This window comes from Haliaeetus leucocephalus, unplaced genomic scaffold (assembly GCF_000737465.1).
Source record: "Haliaeetus leucocephalus isolate CR32 unplaced genomic scaffold, Haliaeetus_leucocephalus-4.0 Scaffold92, whole genome shotgun sequence".
NCBI classification, from domain to species: domain Eukaryota; kingdom Metazoa; phylum Chordata; class Aves; order Accipitriformes; family Accipitridae; genus Haliaeetus; species Haliaeetus leucocephalus.
The window spans coordinates 5,868,990-5,888,147 of NW_010972528.1; positions in this window are offsets into that span (position 1 = coordinate 5,868,990).

Genomic DNA, 19,158 nt, shown 5'->3' on the forward strand with positions numbered 1-19,158 from the left:
TTACGACTGGGGAAAGGGGAAAAGATCTGGTGCATTACTGAAGAAGAATGTGCAAGTTTTGGTGTTTTAATGCTGATTGTGCAGGATGTGACCTAAATAATATTAACTCATTATTAGACCCACATCATGTGGGGCAATTGCTCTTCACAGGCTTCCTGTTATTAAGCTACCTTTGCTGAAGTCAGAGGAAGAATTTTTGTTAAGAGTAGTATACAGAAAAAAGAGTCCAAAATTTGTTTCCAGAGGGGTCCACCTCTTGGTGGATCTTTCCCAAAGAAAGACATCTTTGCGGGGAATATAGCCACATCTAAATTTTAATCCAATTCTCCGTTATACAACTCCAATGATTTTTTTTTTTTTTTTTAGTATCTTTTACATATCATTTTCCAGGTGATACTTCTTTCTTCTTGCATACTTCCTGTCCTTTTCAGCTTTCAGTTTCACAAACAGCAAACAATAGAACACGAATAAGCTCCAGAGATCACAAGTTCTAAAAATTAAGCAGTATTTGAAGGAATAAAGCTTCCAGTCTATATATTCTGTTAAAGTGTGTGTACTACTAGTATCATGTAGCAGATAGCTGTTGACTAGAACAGTATGGTTTAGAAGCTCCTCCATTGTAAGTGTAAATATTAGCTTATCTGTAGTTAAAATTCAGAGTGGATTCTATTATGAAATGTGAGAACCAAAAGGTAATAAAGGTGAACAGATCAGGGTTTGCATTGGATTTTTAATATCTATCTGTATCCTCAAGTAACTAGACTTGAACTGCTTATTGGAAAAAAGACGCACAGTATCTGATTCTAATGTAGTATGTTCACCATTAAAAATCACAGAAACATGGAACCAAAGTGAAGTTAGTATCACTGAAATTAAACTAATAAAATATTCAAGTCAAAGTAAATTCATATAGTATTGATTTAAACAATGAAATTGATGAAATCACTAGGATGACAAAGCAACAGTCATGGAGCTTATGAAGTATGAGAATGGATCTACAGTGGTGTGTGTTCTTTTAGTAAGTTACAAAATAATTGTGCAGAGAATAGCAAAATTATGTAGTTTATTAATTTGCCTAGTGTTTTAATAAAAAGCAAAAAAAAAAATCATGTCAGAACAATGAACCCTTTTGGAAGGAATACTTAAAACCTCCTCCTCAGATCTAGTCTTCTGAATAGTGATTAATTGTCTCCTGTCAGTATTCTACTTCCAACTTTAATTGTAGTAAACAAAAATATAACAAAGCCTGGGTACTTGAATTGTATATGATAATTTCAAATATTTGAGTTTTGATGTGGAGTTTAAAATGTATGGGAATATGGGACCTTTTCTTCCATGTACTTTTGTAGTACGGGCTTTTATAGTACATGCACAATTGCACTTTTTCTCACCTGTTAAACTGCCTACATATGCTGAGTCCTCTCCCAGCCAAGTGCTTTTTAGAAATATATAAGACAACATGAGAATAAAAACTTTCCATCTTGTACAGTCTTTTCATCCTTCTAGACTGGGGCTGCAAATGCTGGATTGTGTCAGAAATTCTTAAGATAGTTGATTGTTTCCCAGCAATCCCAGTTGCTCATCTGTCCATCAATGTGAAAAACTTATTGGACAATTTATGTTATGCTATCTTTCTGCTTTGATTCAGAGCTATAAAGTGAACATTTGTTTTCTGAGACATTCGTCTTGATGGCATTATGAACTACTTTAAAGAAAAAAAAAATATGTATCCTGTACACTTAGACTTTTGCTCTCCCAGTTTCTGTATTTATTCTCTAGTTTAGTGCTAGACTGGAGTTTTATTTGGCTTCAAAATAGAGAGCTTTTGAATACTATCACAGAGAAGGAGGAAACAAGCATCTCAGAACTGGCTTCTATTACATGCTGTTAAAAATACTTGCTGTGTCAAAAGAAGTTTTCTTCCACCTGCTGTTTCTATTTGCTTCTGTATTTATATATATTTTTTTAAATTGTCTTGCTGCTTTTCATCCAAACCTTCTAGCCTTTAATGTCTTTGAAAACTTAATGTGCATTTGATGAAAATGTATTGCAATTTAAGGTATTTAAAAGTTATGGTCATCTTCTATGCCCAGAAGAATGGGGTTAGGAGCTACTGAGTGGCTGTTGGTTCCTGGTACAAAACAGATGATGTGCTCAATTGACAGTAGGTTTCAGTAACTGCTTCCCCCTCCTACACACCCTCCCATTTTGAAATTATTAAAGCAAAGTCAGTGTTGGCTGGTGACCATTATTAGTGCTTGTTGATGTGCATATTTTCATTTGCTATTTATGTAAAAAGTAGAATTTTATTTGCAAGACAAAAAGGCTTTTAAAATTCTGATTTATACCTTTGTGAAGTTGGTTTTTTGATATGTACATTTACATTAATTTGTGTAACATTTATATTGACAGTTAATGACTGATGTCTGTAACCTATTCATTTCCTTGCTCTTAAGTAGACAATTGTTAAAGGATGTGCTAATTTAATGTGTTGTAACTCAGCAACCTCAAATAATTTTTGAAATGTGTTTGCTTATAGAACTTTATGTCTGCACGATACATTTAAAAAAAAAAGGGGGGGGGTGGAAGATTTGTGATCTCATATTTTTCGTAAGTAAGTAGTTTCTTTTCTCACGAACCAAACTGATTTTCTTGCCAGTAGGGTTGGAATTGTCTTCTGGTGTGTCATTGGTGTTTGTCTGAAATGATGGCAGACTATCATGCTCAATTATGTGAATTAACTCCTGTAATTCCAACAGAAGCCTTATGCCATTTCTAATTCCAGTGTGCAGGTCCTAATCAGGAAGCTTCCACTCTCTTTTTACTCATTTGTCTCTTCAGGTCCTGTGTTTCACAGAGTAGGTCATAGGCTGTATTTTCAGAGGGTTCTGTATAATATTGTGTGATTGAACAGAAGAGAAATTTTTAATATGTATAGTGAATCTTGCTGTGGTGAGTTGGTGTCTTATTTTTCTAGATGTCCGTAGACTTAGAAGTACTGGAAAACCTATATTCTGCACTTTGCAAGCCTTTTAATGTTAACTTCAGAGCTTTGTATGTGTAATAATTATTTTCAAATAACTATTATCTGCCTGCATTTTAGAAAGGTTGTTATGCTGGGCGTGTGCAGTCTGCTTGTCACTTTGCTAGTTAGCATCATTAGAGTCCATGGAATTAATCTGGTTGATTATGCTGTAGAAAAGTAATGTTTGTCTTGTTTCAGCTGTAACAGTCTATGCATAAAAATGAGGAAGGGCTTGGAAAGAGAAAGAATATTATTAATTAGGCTATCTGGTATAGGTAGAAAAAGCAAAACTGCTCTCTGGAATACAGAGATTTTGCAGGGGCCTAGGGAAGGGTTGTTTCCATAACTGGTCTGCTTTTTCTAGCTGCACTAGTTTATGTAGTAATAACTATCAATTCTCATTATGAATGAGGGGAAAAAAAGAGCCTAATTAGTTTACAGTTCTGTAAGTCTTTAGAGAAAATTGAGGCTACTTTCATGTTTAAAGTTAAGGAGCTGGCTGTATTTTTTTCAATATTAAGTCTTAAGGCTTCATGATGCTGATGAATAACAAGGAATTTTGACATCTAAATCATTAGTGGATTTATTTTGTTTTATGATTAAAAACAGGCCAGGAAAAATATTGTATTTTGTCTGAGAAATAATAAAAACCCCATAAATTAAAAAATGTTTTCTTTGCTGAGGTGCTTAGTGTTTTGTAGCCTAGAATAATAATGTAGCTGGAAGAATGAATAGCAAGTGATAAGTGCTTAAGTGGTACCATAAATCATATATTAGAAGACTGCCAATATGTTTTACAAAATGGATTTCTATGGACAAATGGAGAAAAATGTAAAATAACGGAAGACACTGTGAAAATGGCAGTAATAGAACAGCATCTTTACAGCAGTACCTGGTGTAACTTGATTTTGAGAGAACTGTAAAATGAAGTTCTGATAACAGCAGCTCTGTGATAGTACTGCATGTTTGGGTTTGTGGTTTTGGGGTTGTGGGTTTTTTTAATGCTAATAAAAATAAATCTTTTGGGGAGACTTACATTTTGGTGCAAACGGGCATCTGCCTCAGCAAAACAAAGCTCTTAATCATAATTTGTGACTCACTATTTGTAAATATATAGTTGCATTCATAAAATACAGACTATTGCTGGTGCAGAGCCCTAGTTTTGAAGCATCGCTGGGGGCATGTGTTATCTTCTTTAACTTCGCTTTTTATATGCTCAACATATGGAAAGGAGTGTTTCATCAGGTGGTAGTCAGGACTCCCATGCTCTGCTCTTAGTATAGTCATCAGTGAGTCATGTGATCTTTGACATATCATTGAGGTTTTTTGTCATTTGGTTTTCTCATAAGCCACTGGAAAAGGTAATGCCTAATATACAGACTTAAGGAGAGCATTACCTTCATAATGGGTTACCTCAGGAGAGGTATTTAAACTTTCTCAAGTACAGAATAATCAAATAGTAACTTTGGACTCCTTTGGAAGCTGCACTTTTGTAGATACGGTAACCAATAAATGTCATTACGAGATGTCCAGAACTTTACCCAGCGTGTAATGTCTTTGTGACTACTTAACTGACGAGAGATGTGCAACTCTCTTTTTTGTATTAAATTTTTTGGCATTTCATTTGCCTGACTTAAACATAATTGGTGTGTAAAGATCATCAATCTTGATGTTCTCAGAGATTGTTTTTGGCAATAGCACTTCAGATTCAAATAAATATCCCTGGTTTAATTCTTTGAAACTTTTTTCTGTCTTCATAAATTGAAGCTTGGATGGAAAATTTCTGAAAGGGTGGTAGCAAGTGTCTTCATATTTACATCTGTTGCTGATGTGGTTTCTTTAAAAAAAAAAAAATCAAATACATGTTATCTGACTGAGTGGATGTTAATTGACACACTTAAAGAATTTGATTTAACCTTCCGTTTTCCTAAGCGATTCAAAAGCGTCAGCATTCCTTGCCAAGTACCAGGCTGGGTATTTGCTTGTGGGTTGTTTGTTTGTTTGTTTTAAACCTGCAGACACTTCTGTCTTCCTGTGAGTCTTTGATTGAAACATGGTTTCAATGTGTTGAAGCTTGCTATGGATCAGTTGCACAGAACAGCATGAGTAACAAAATTGGAAGAAAATAAAGAGTTTTGCCAGAGTGGAACAGCGTCTGGATTTGAGGATTTGGTGTATCTGGTTGTTGAGTTGACTGTCACTTCAGAATCAAAACTAAGTTCACTTTTTGGTCCTAGGATTCTGATTTTTGAATAACATTAGTATAGCACTGACTTCATAAAGATGTCAGATTCTTTCTTCAAATAAGGTTGAACATTTCCCTAAATCCTGTCATATCTAGTGATGGGAATGGAAACAAAAAAAACAACTGTGCCATCAGGACAGTCAGTTCTAGAAGTATGAATTAACAAAATCCCTGTTTGATAGAGACACAAGAAAAGCAGTGTTTATTTTAAAGAGAGAATTAGCCTGCCTTTTTATTCTGCACAAGAGTTTTGAAGTTCATATGGTGAGAATTTCTTAACCATGTACAGAACTACTTGGAAATGTTTTTAATTACATCTGATGTTTCTGAACTTTAATTGCCTATTCATCCCAGTTTAACATCAGAAGAGCCATTGCAAGTAAACAAGCATTTTGTTTAAATGTTGCTTATGAAAGCTAATGTATGTACATTTATACCAGACCAAAGAACATGTTTATACAGTGATACATAATCCATGTTCTATGTAGTCATTTCCTCTGTCATTGTAATGAATGCCATGGGGAGGAAATAATGAGGCCTTACTGCTTCTCTTATTTTGCTACCTAAGAAGTTCCCCTCTGATCGACTAAATGCTATTAAAGATGTTTGGAAGCCATCATTTAATTTTCTCTAGTATACTAGTTTTCCAAACTGTACTGATTGTTGGAATCTTGCACAAAAGGGCTATAGAAGTGGCCACATTTATTAGGAAAGGACAGGGCTTCCAACACAGGGTGAAGCTCACATGAAGACAGCCCTGCGGTGCTGAGCTTGTCAAGGCTGGCAGCGCAGCTCTCCTTGGCGGCTCACTTAGGTGTCTTAGCTTTGAGAGATGGCATGGCACCCTCATCCATGCCCTCTAATGACCTATTCAAGTAGGAAGGGACTTGAGTGCAGATAGGGTCTGTAGAAGATGCATGCGTGCGAACAGCAGCAGCTACGGTCTGCACTTTGCAGAACTGGTTGGATATCCAGAGGATTGAGCAGACTTCTGAATTCTCTGGGGATGATTTGTGTATATAGCTCCACTATTACATTTGATGATATCAGCTCTTCATGCCGTATGCATATTCTTCTGTCCCAGTACCTTGAGAATTAGCCCTTAATGTCTGACCTTACAGTCAGCGAGGCTGTCAGAGGCAGAGGACCAGAAGTTGCATGTTGCATATTGCAGGTTGTTACAATCATACAGCAGCTCTGGTCAAAAGTAGGTATTTTTAAGAGAAGTAAAAATAGATAATTAGACTTAGCACTATTGGGGATTTCCAAAACTGCGATGCAAAAGAGTAGTGAAACTGACTATAAATAAAAATGTTACTTTCAAAGATGAAATAATACAAATAATACAAATATTAATGTAATGAATGCAAACAAATTCTATATATATAAATAAAAACCTAGCACTCCAAATATTAGAAATTTTTAATATTAAAGTTACCTGGTCAATCAAAACCTAGGTTTATACTTAATTCTATAAGTTTATATTATGTATTTTATAATTAATTGTGTAAGATTCATACATTTTAACAGATACATTATTACTAAACTAGATTTACATTTTACCTGTATGAATAATGCATTATCATGTAGTATTTGTTTATCTGATTATGTATTTCGTGATGGTTTGTGCTCTAATTTATTTAGGATTTTCTTGTTTATACAAAAGCATGCAAAATGAATCCTCATCTTCATATGGGTCTTCCTTTAAAAAAAATTACTTCAGAGTGATGATAATATTGTAAGCCCAGGAACTTGTGATTTCTTAGTTGCTTAGGATATTATTTTCTTGTTATCTTGAATCAGTAGCTTCATTCGCCTCTCAGTTTTGCCACCTGTGAAATGAAAATAATACATAAATTGCCATTGTGGTGGAGCTTAATTATGCAGTTTTTTCATAGTACTTTAAAGTATGTCATGAACACTAACTATGTGGATTATTTTGAATGAATTTAGATGTGTAGCTAACATGCTTTACAAATTCTGCATTCCAAGGGGAACAGGGCAGTTTAGAGCTGATGAATCTTAAACTCGGTGGGCTTTGGTTTTTTTTTTTTTAGAGAAAATCTATTACAGTGAAAGCCTGTGGACTCTGAATATAGCAGCTGGCTGCGTGAATTTTATGATATGTTTGAGTGAGATCGTGCAGTAGAGTATTAACTTGTGGTTCTATATTGTTATAAATAAGGCTCTCTTAAATCTATTTAATCACTTTTATTTTTCAGTTTAATGGTGCTACACTAACAAACATACGCTACTTTTTCTCTGAAGTCATTCATGCCACAACAGGAATCCTATAATAAATCATCCTGAAATTCCGCTTGTTTTAATTTTTTTTAGACTTTTGTAGTAACTTATGTTATTTTAAGTGTGTTAACATAGGTTGGGTTTGTATTAAAATGTACTAAGATAATGAACATCAGCATAATAGGAGTGAATGCAAGTAAGTTTATATCTGTATTGGTGTCAAGTGTAACAAAATTCCTAGAGGAGCATAAACACATGAGTAACATGATGTTCTAGTGAACAAATGATACAGGTTAGAAATCACAGAAATGATTAAAGTCTGCTTCTATCCTCAAAGTACTAATTATGATAGGTAGATGCTGTCCTGTATGAAAACACAGAATGTTTTTGCCAAAAACACATCCTGAGACTATTCACTAGTTTATTTCCAAGCTTTTCTCTCTTGTCCATTATAGTATTTTCAAGTTGGCTAGAAAAAATTCAGTACTGTTAGTTGTTTATTCTGTTTTTATGTTGTTGTTGTTGGGTTTTTTTCCAGTTATTTGAAATGAACTCAGGTTAAGAACCCTCATTATTTCATATCCTAGGTTTTTCTTCCATAGCAGAGTGATAATATGTCAAAGTCTTTTTTTGTGCTGACACCATATGCCTTAGCGCAAACTTAGAGACTGCATTGAATATAAAGAGGGTGTGCAAATTCCATTACAATCCCTCACTTTCACTACTTCAGGGTTGACTTTTTTTGGTGCAGATTCTAATGTGGAAAAAATGGGCAAGGACTTGGGCCTTGCCTGTGATGCCCAACTAATGAACTCAGGAATATGTGAGATGCCCATATTGCCTGGTAACTGAAATCTGTTGCCCCAAAATGCACAAAACCATGCAGATATGATTGGTACAGAACATAAGCCCATGTAGTAATAAATTAAGAAATGTCTTGTTCACCCTTTTCCTGTATGAGCATTTAAGTCAAGTCTACTGAAAGGAGTGACAGAGCCAGTCAATTACTCTATGGCTACAAACTGACCAAAGGCTGTTATGAGAAATGAACAAAGTTCGAGAGGTTTCATAGTGGGTGAGAATTTTGGTATCAAATTCATTTTAGTGTACATTTGCTACTCTTTATATCTTGTGGGATTTAGACTTGCCCCAAGTTTTAGGAAGTGTTTCGCTGATGTTGATTATAGCTAGAGCAATTTTAGTCAATAATCTTACTAATTACTAAACATTATCAAACAATTCCTGACTTTTATCATATCAGTAAGACTTATTCTTGATGGGTAAGAGAATAATAATTAATGATAAAACTGGCAGAGACAGATTCATACTTGTAGGGTTTTTTGATTGTGCAATTTGTAGAAGAATACTTCGTTCATTTAAAGAAACTATTTCTTTGTCAGCCACCCTACAAAAAAAGAGAAGCCCCCATCTTGCTACTTATTACTTGGCATTTGAATGTGCTCGCTACAGAATACTCCACAAAGTTTGCCTGTGGCTTATTTAAATGTGAAAGAACACATGTGGGTAGCTGGGAAACGCATTTTTGCAAGCTATTATCTTTCTGTCCCCAATTCAGTAATTCCAAATACAAGTATGTTTGCCTGCCCCTAGGTAGCATTGATATGTAATTGCTTTTGATGGTTAGTTGTATCTGGCATTGTCATGAAAAACAAATCTATGAATCCTGTATATTAATTATAATGTTCTTAGAATCATTTTTCAAGATCAATATAAAGAAGTTTAGCTACAGTGTCTTTGCATGCATGTAATCATCTACATCAGAATCCTCGAGGAATCACAATAACAGCGATTCATTCATAATTCACAATTTCCATTATCTTCTTTCTACATTTAGTATGTGGTAAAATTTATAGCTTCATTTACATTGTGTTCTATGAATAATAGAAGAAATACAGTGAAGACCATGGGAAACGATCTTGTTGGTGCAGATGCACTCTTAAGCAAATCTGCATTACAATACAGCATATTGCCTCCTGCACAACAGTTTCTACAGAGCCTGCAGCTGCAATGGGGACACTTCAGATGGTCTTCATTAAATGTAAACTCTTTCATTTTCATCTTCAAAGCAGCATGATGATGAAACTTTGAATAAATTGCAGTAGGTAAATGATACAGTTGCAGCCTTTAGTTATCCAACTACAATATAATATCTTCATTTGAGCACACTCATAGACAACAAGTAGAAACAGGAGTACTTAAGTAAGCAACTACAGTTTGTAAGAATGTTCTTACATTCTTAACCAGTTAGCACACTGAATGTATAAAACACTTTTAGGTACCAAGGTAGAAATCCTTTCTATGGTAAATTTAGCTACTGTAGCAGCACTGGCTTGGAGCATAATGTCTCATCAAAAGAAATAGTTCTAACTGAAGTGATAGAAATATTTCAAAAGTTTGTTAATATGGCATAATGAAATCCTTTTCCCTTTTATAACACATCACATATAAATATTTTTTTATATTCTACTAAATTGTTGCCAGCATTCAGTAACCTTGCAGTGCATTTCTTTTTCTTAGTGAATGCATGCAGTCATCAATAGAAATTACCTTAATTGCAACTTGCTGAATCTGATACTACATTTGTGATGGATTGTCTAAATATGTTATTTACAGTTATGATATGTTAAGATATGCTTGTTAGCTCAGTTAAAAGTTAGAGTTTAATTTTGTCTTCAGTTAAATGTTCAGCCCGTTTCCACTGAGATCACACAAATAACTACACAATCCACTGAGGCAATTAATGATCTTTTGGTTCTTACACAAGACCCCACAATAATGTATTAACATAAAAGTTATTTTTTCAAATAGTGAAGAAATCATGATACTTTTTTTCAAGATGATAAAGGTGACTAATCTATTAAAAAACCCAGAAAACCAACAAAACAAACCAGGCAAAACAAAACCAAGTTGTCAAAAAATGAAAGCAATTTATAATTTTTTTTTTCCAGGGGACAAGTCAGAGAAAGCTGTACAGTACACTGTTTTGAATAAAATGCAAACTTTAATTTGGTTGATTTAATTCTTATCACCTTTTTGTGCCAGCGCTCAGCTAGGCATACTTCAATGAGAAACACTCTATGAGAAGAGTACGTACTTTGCTATAAATAACTGACACATTGTCATTCAAACAAAAATAATGACAGTTAAAAGGAGTGGGATATGTTTTGGTTTCTGAGAATTCAGTGTTTTCTATGCTAAAGAACATCACATGGGCTAGTTCTCTGAATTACTATCCAGACCAGTATTCAGATATCTAAGATGATGACAGTACTTTTTTTTTTTTTTTTTTTTTTTCTCCAGTAGCTGGTTTCCTACCTAAAATGATCTTGTCAGTGTGGAGTAAAAGCAACTTTTTCTCTCTTTTGCAAGTCTGACATAAGGATTCACAAAGCTGTTTCTTAGGCACTTCAGTATTTTAATTTTTTTTTTAATTACTGTTTCCCTGAAAGTGTTGATACTCAAATTATGCTCTTATCTCTGTGATATCATAGAATCATTTAGGTTGGAAAAGATTTTTAAGATCAAGTCCAACAGTAAATCTAGTACTGCCAGCTCCACCACTAAACCATGTCCCTAAGTGCCTCATCTATCTGTTTTTTTAATACCTCCAGGGATGGTGACTCAGTCACTTCCCTGGGCAGCCTGTTCCAGTGCTTGACAACTCTTTCAGTGAAGAATATTTTCCTGATATCCAATCTAAACCTGGTGCAACTTGAGGCTGTTTCCTCTTGTCCTATCACTTGTTATTTGGGAAAACAGACTGACACCCACCTCACTACAACCTCCTTTCAGGTAGTTGTAGAGAGCGATAATGTCTCCCCTCAGCCTCCTTTTCTCCAGACTAAACAACCCCAGTTCCCTCAGCCGCTCCTCATATGACTTGTTCTCCAGATCCTTCACCAGTTTGGATGCCCTTCTCTGGACATGCTCCACCACCTCAATGTCTTTTCTGTAGTGGGGGGCCCAAAACTGAACACAGTATTTGACATGCAGCCTCCAATTAGATATTACTGCTCAATTCTGTTGGTTTGGGTTCCTACAACACCAGGCTTTATCTGGCCTTGCAGACATGTCAGATACATCCACGTTCATCTTCAGTGTGCCTGTAGCCGGGCTACTTTAATTGTTTTTGATAATGCTGTCAGTGAAGCTCTTTAAGACAAGTGGGACCTAATGCACTATTGGACTCATTGGGTAAAATCTATGCTCTGCATAGGTCAATAGGAGCGTTTCTACTGATGTCAGTGAAGCTAAGATATTGACTACTTATTTCAACATAAAGGAGTAGCAGATTCAGTCTCAGAGCTGTTTTTCCCTACTTTGGCCTTTTGGAGATCACCATTACTATTCAATGAGTTTTAATGGGTAGATAGAAATGTACGTGAGACTTTATTGTACATTTTATTTCTTGTATTTTTTAAAATTATGTTTCTTCCTGTTCAACGTGATTTCATTTCTGTTGGCCAGACAGGACACACAACTTCTTTTTTCAGAACTGTCTCTCTCTCCTGAAGCTTTACAGGGAGGATGTGACTGGATGTGCAGATGTGGATGGGGTGTGTGTGATCCAATAGATTGGCTTGAGTCATCCTGGGAGGACTTGTCTAAGCAGCGTAGAGAAATTGCAGTTGCACCTCCTGATTCTTGTTTCCTTTTCTCCATCTGCATCCAGCCTCAAGGTGATTTGGTCAGATGAATCAGACTTAATAACACACGACACGTGCTTTGTCTATCTTTATCGTGTATGGGTCCCAGGACATTGATTACACAGCTCCTGGAAGAAGTCCCACTTCAAGCTTGTGGTCTTTTACACCACAGCAAAACATGTTACTTCACTGACGATAGCAAACCCCACTCTGAAGTTTCGCTCCCTTGTGCGTAGTCCCCTAGTAGCTATATGAATCTAAAAAATACCTTTCTTTCCTTGGCCAGAAAATAGGAATATAGCACATGACCAAAGCAGGACGTTTAGGTGTTAAAATGGTAATTGCTATTCTAAACCCTGTTTATAGCAGTTTGAACAGCTCATTGATCAGAGACTGCTCTCCAACTTAGTCTTTCATTAATCCCCTCCCCTCCCTTATTGTAAATACCTTTACATTCAGATGTATGTATTTTGCAGATACATGGTTTTCTTTAGCTAGAGTATTTCATGCTCTCAGCTTTGCAAAGAACTGTTTTATGAACAATCCTTTTCATTATTGTGTAAAGGTTGGCAATAACAATTTGGGACAAATCATTAAAAGCAATATACAGTAGAGCTGTAAATTATCATTCTTTCCTTCTTTATAATGATAAATAATCAGCAAAAAATTACGTGCTCCATATTTACTAGAATGTTTCCGAAAACCTACATCTGCCTGCCTATCTAGTTACCAAGGGATAACAGTCACTGTGTTGTGAACATGTAAATGTCGTATCCGATAGGAAAATCCTTGCTATTCAAGAAAATACTGGGGGCCGGGGGGGGCGGAAATTTGATATAGCAGTAAACTCAGCTACCCTGTAGAAATCTGTATGTGATGCTAAACGTGTTGCCGATCGAGCAGAGAGGCGTGCATAGAACATGGGGTGAAACATTGTGTCATTTGACAGAGAATGCCTTATGAGACCAGTATTCGAGATTTCACAAAGTGTGAAAATAAGCTTTTTTTGAACAAAATAATTCTAACAGCATTATTAGTATTTGGTTGGGAAATACAGTTGATCATACTATTTTTATAGCTAGATGTTTGAAAAGTTATTCTGCTGGCTAGCTTGTTTCCTGCTCTGCCAGAGATGAGTTTCCATGTTTTAGAACTGAAAATGAAACTAGGATCCTCACATTAGTGTTCTGTCTCTACTTGATGTCTTGCATAAGTCAGTTTTTCAATTGTATGGTAATTGAGCAAAAAAAAAAAAATTAAAAAAAAAATTATTTGTTCCAGTCACTTTCTATTAAAAGACTATAAAGTTGATAAAGATATTTCTGGGTATTGTGGATTTACCATCTGTGTAAGAATTCTAAAAGAAGATTGGTTGAGTCACTGGTCAGAGAACTATTAAATAATCTGTTGCAACAGTAATTTAGTATGGCATAATCTAACTATTACTTATTTCATTAAAATGTGCCTCTCGCAAATTTTGCAGAGTGCTTATGTTGTATCTAATTCTGGCATCTATTTGCATGCTGTTTTATTAGCACCAATGTTTTGAACTATAAAGAGCTTAGATCTGCCCTTAAATCCACATATATAACTTTCATTTATTTTAATTTAAAAACTGCATGTATCTAAGTGCAAAGTTCTAGCAATATGTTTGTTTTCCTTAAAAGTTGCTGAGACAACTTTGACATCACTGGAGTATAATTAAATTTCAATCAGTATCTGAAAGCTGAAATTCCCTATTTACTCTTTTTCTCACTTATTTTTACTTTAACTGTTTTACTTAACTTTTAAAACTCTTTAACTATATTTTTTTCTTATTTCAGACCACAACTAGTGCTGTTTAATGTTTGGCCCTGCCTTTGTACTCCAGTTATTTGCAGGACTCCAGTAGGAGGGAATAGTTTGAGGCAGTCTCTGTTCTGTTAGCATGGCTCCTTATCTCTTGAAGAGAAACATTAAACTGTTAAAACACATTGTAATGCTGTAGCAATCTCGTCATTTCCACAGTGATTCCAGAATGAATTCGCTAGTATACAAGCACATAATTCCATCTTAAAGACAAAGTTTTCATTCTCTGGAGGAATGGGAGAGACTGTGGAAACTATAGCCAGCATAACCTGTGGCTTTACTACTACATAATAAAAGAAGTTCTAGCTGTGCTGTTAGTCCTGCCTGTTAAGACTGGATACTGAGATTAAAAGAGAACGCTAAAGAGAGAAACCTGTAATCAGAACCAGAAGGAAAAAGATGCAGTACAAGAATGGTGGAAGTAAGGAGCCTGAAGCAGAAAGGAAGAGAAAACAATGAAACAGGGAACTGAAACAGGCTTAGGAAGACTGAGGACTTGTATGACAAATCCAATGGTGATCAGAATTGGGATGTAGATATGGATAAGCAATAGAATGGATACCAGTAAGGATTGAATGAGATGGAGATCGTACCAGAACTAGGAGATAAGTAAGAGTTTGGGGATGGTTAGTAGTAGAAAAAAGGTGAAAGTAAAAAAATCTGTGAAAGCCTCTGAAGGGCGTTCTAATTTTCTGCTGTGATGGTTTGCTGTTGCTGCTATTTGGTTTCTCTGTCAGGCTACAGTCAGAATTCCGACCTTGCTAACATCCCTGGTGAATGTTGGTATGGTGGTGCAGCATGGACTACTCTAATTACACAATCCCATGCTTTTTTTTTGTTGTTGAGACCTGTGCCTCATTCACAGTACATCTCCTTTGGTGATGAATTGGGGCTGGGTAGTTAGAGAGGCTTTTGTCTTCAAAATCTTACCTGAAAAGTTATAATGAATGGGATGAGAAGTCAAAGAATAGTCTCGTGTTAAATACCAAACCCTCACCTCATGGGAAAATGATGAGAATTCAATACTAATCCACACTTGTGAAATTGTAGGACAGAATACTGATGAATGCTAAAGAAAAATTAAGTGAAAAAATTAACTACTGCCAGAATACTGTTTTAAATAGTGTGCAGTAAATAAAGTAGGAGTAATTTTGGTTCAATATCAATGAACCAAAATAGTGAAGAGCTGCTCATTAAGCAAACTGCCATTCTCTGCACCGAATGAGGCAGGATATTCATTAACTCAGTTGTTTCCCAATTTAAAGGCTTGAGTTTGCAACCTCTCACATTTTGCATTTTCGTCTGTATTGTCTGTGTTTCAGCTATTCTAAATGTTAGAATGTTCTGCCTCAAACTTCCGTTCGGTTTGAAACTAATCCTGAAGGAGGGAAACTTCTTTGCTTAAATTTGATATATGTCCTAGCTACTTGGAAAAACTCAGTGGGAGACTAACCATCTATAAGTACAAAGCTTAATTTTTCTTATTCATGAAACAACTGATTTAAATTCCAAAACCTCATGAAATCCAAAAGTATTTTTTTTGTCATTGTTTGGTTTCAATGTGTTGTTTCTTTTTGGCTTTTTTTGTGTGGTGTTTTTTTTACCATCAGAATATCTCAGTAGTGATTTACTGCTATTACAGATCATAAGAACATGACCAAAGAAAGACTGTATTTCATGTAACATACCAGCATGCTACTGTTTGGATGACATTGTTCAGAGTTATGATACAAGTTTGAAGGAAGCATGGGAGGATCATGACTTTTGGTACTTATCTTTATGTTTTCAAAAGAATAAATAAACATAAATGGTTTTCCTTCATGACAGGATGTGTAAAGACTATTTTAAGTTGCATATTTCCAGAATAGGCTGAGTAGCTTTGCTGGAATCATGCAGCTAGGACTGCAAGAGCAAATCTGAGGTACAGTCTTATTCTTGGACTTAATATTTTGCACTATTTACTATAATCTATCCTTCTGACACTGTTTGGTCCTGTATTTTAGTGATATCTTCTGAATATGCTGATTTATGTGGAAATCTGTGGGATTAATTCAGTTTAAAAAAACCAACAACTAACAAAACACAAACAAACAAGAAAAGCTGCATATAATTCTGTGTTGTTGATGGCATTTTGCTTGCTCAATTCAAGGCTATATTTACTCACATATCTTTGATAGAAAGGCATTGCAACCCAGCCATGTACTTTGGGCTGCAATACCGTTATCCATGCAAGCGTTTAGATGTTCCATCTACTTAGGTGGAATACCTTAAAGTAAATTCTCCTCACACTTGGTAATGATATTGTCATAAGGTTCCTTGCTCTTTTCTTCAAATTAGCCATAAATTTGTACTGTATGAAAAGCCTTGTGGATAATCCTTAGAATCATTAGAGAGCATGTAATTTTGTGTAAGATGAAAGGTATTAGCACCTATCATATCTGGAGTATTTCCAGCTCTGCAATTAAGTTCCATAATTATCTACAGCAATTTGAAATGAATAACAGTAATTTTTAATGTCCTGTCATAAAAACTGATGTGTGCTGTATTCCAGTCCAGAAGTGGCTCCATTTTACTGATGCGTAGAATTATATCCTATCTACCTCTTTTGAGGTTCTGAAAGTGTATTTTTGAATTTGTGATGTATAAAATGTTGAGATGACATAACATATGAAACATTGATTTCATGCTGGTTTTTTTCTGATGATACCTTTACTTATTTCTACTAAATCATACATGGATGTGATAAAATCACATAAACTTTATTTACCAGTTTATCATCCTTCACCTCCTTTTTCACTCAAGATATTCAATTACTTGAGCAAGAAATATTTACTGTCATTTACAATTTTGACTAGCTTAACCCTTTTGACTTGCCATTTAAGGCTGTACCCTTGTCACTGGGAGAGAACAAAAATGAAAAGATTCATGTTTAAAAAAAAAAAAAAGTTGAGTGTAAGAGTACTAAAATTATTTGATGAATTAAGACTAGAACATAATCTTACCTAATTCAGGTTACTGGTATGTTCTAGAACCTGAGAAGACATTCAGAAATAGTAATCTGTTTTTCTTTCTGCCTGTTGTGGTTTAACCCCAGCCAGCAGCTAAGCACCACGCAGCCGCTCACTCACTTCCCCCCCACCCAGTGGGAGAGAGAATAAGGGGGCAAAAAAAAAAGTAAAACTCATGGCTTGAGATAAGAACAGTTTAATAGAACAGAAAGGAAGAAAATAATAATGATAAAAATAATAAAATGACAATAATAATAATAATAATAATAAAAGGATTGGAATATACAAAACAAGTGATGCACAATGCAGTTGCTCACCACTCGCCAACCGATGCCCAGTTAGTTCCCAAGCAGCAATTTCCCCCCCGCCAGGCCAACTCCCTCCAGTTTATATACTGGGTGTGATGTCGCATGGTGTGGAATACTCCTTCGGCCAGTTTGGGTCAGGTGCCCTGGCTGTGTCCCCTCCCAACTTCTTGTGCCCCTCCAGCCTTCTTGCTGACTGGGCATGAGAAGGTGAAGAATCTTTGACTTGGTATAAACACTACTTAGCAACAACTGAAAACATCGGTGTGTTATCAACATTATTCTCATACTGAATCCAGAACATAACACTATACCAGCTACTGGAAAGAAAATTAACTCTATCCTAGCCAAAATGAGGACACTGCGTTATACAGCCTTTTTGCTCTTGGAATGAGGCTGTTACTCCCCTCTGAACTCTTCTGCTTCAGCTGTTCAGATCTATTTTCACCAGGTGCCATTAGTTGCTTTATAGTTTGAAAAAATGTATTGGTTTATTCACCTGTTAGAACTATAATAATATTGCCTTTGGAGCCCACCCTGGTAATAAATCTGACCACTCTGTTCCCCAGAATAGAATAATTAAAATAAAAATTGAATGTGCCAGAAAGTCTGTACAGACTAGAATTGTGGGCTATAATTCTGACCATTTGAGTTGGCACAATGTTCTATATCTTGAGAACAAGAAGGATTTCATAATAAGGCTGTATTTCACAAAGAACTTTAAATACAATTTTCAAAAAGCTTTTTTTTCCTCCCCAAATAAAGGTGTACCTAGTCCTACTGATAGACTTACAGTATAATTAAATTATTTTATTATTCTAATTTTAAGAGGTGAGCTACCTATGTAAACTCTGTCTGTGGAACTAAGAACATACATTTGAATGAGGTGTGGGAAAACTACACATTTGGGAAAACTACACCTCCTGCTGCCGTCCAGCCAGCATATTTGCATTTTGCGTTTTCACAATAGTAGTTGTGAGTATTTTTGAACTAAGATGCTGTATTTAAACTCTATATCTTTGTTATTCCATTATCGGATCTTAAAAAAGCAAGCATACTCCCCCCCCCCCCCCACAACAAAAATACTAGCACTTATGTTCTATTTTTTACTTTATACTTGTTTTTTTAGTGGTAATCTGATGCATGTGTTGTACATCTCTGGTGAAGGATGGGTATAAAAATCTAGAAAAGCTGTTAATAGAAAAACTATGCTTTAACTTTTGTGTGCTTAAATGTTTTTATACTGTTTTCCATTAGATGATATTATTGGTAAATGCAAATTTACAGGGTAAATGGTTACTGAAAACAGTTTCCTTTTCAGAGAATACTATGGAAAACATATGATTCTTATCAAATTCAATAGGATATTCCCTATGACTCCCTTGGGATGCTACATGTAATTTATAGTGAGCTGAAGTTGTAGAGGTGGTTTTTCACAATTTACTAGTTTATTCTGTGTTGATGAACCAGTAGCACCTTTGGCAGATGCTTCCTTTCTTTCTTAGACTTATTCTCTTTTCTGTTACCTTTTTGAGCTATAATTTACTTTCAGGTAATAAAATATGAATCTATATATTCATAACTAAAGATACAGCTTATAAAAGGCAATTCAGTTCATTGTATTTCTTGTAATATGTTCTAGAATTGCATTGAAATCTGTTCTTCATGTGGGGGTGGACGGTGCATAGTTATGTTTCCAGACTTGTGAATTACACAGGAGTCTCCCTCATCTTTTCATTCTTGAAAGAGTAAAAAAGATGTGCCTAATAGGTGATGCAATGTATTAATCTCTTCAGCTTTAAACAGTTACAGGGAG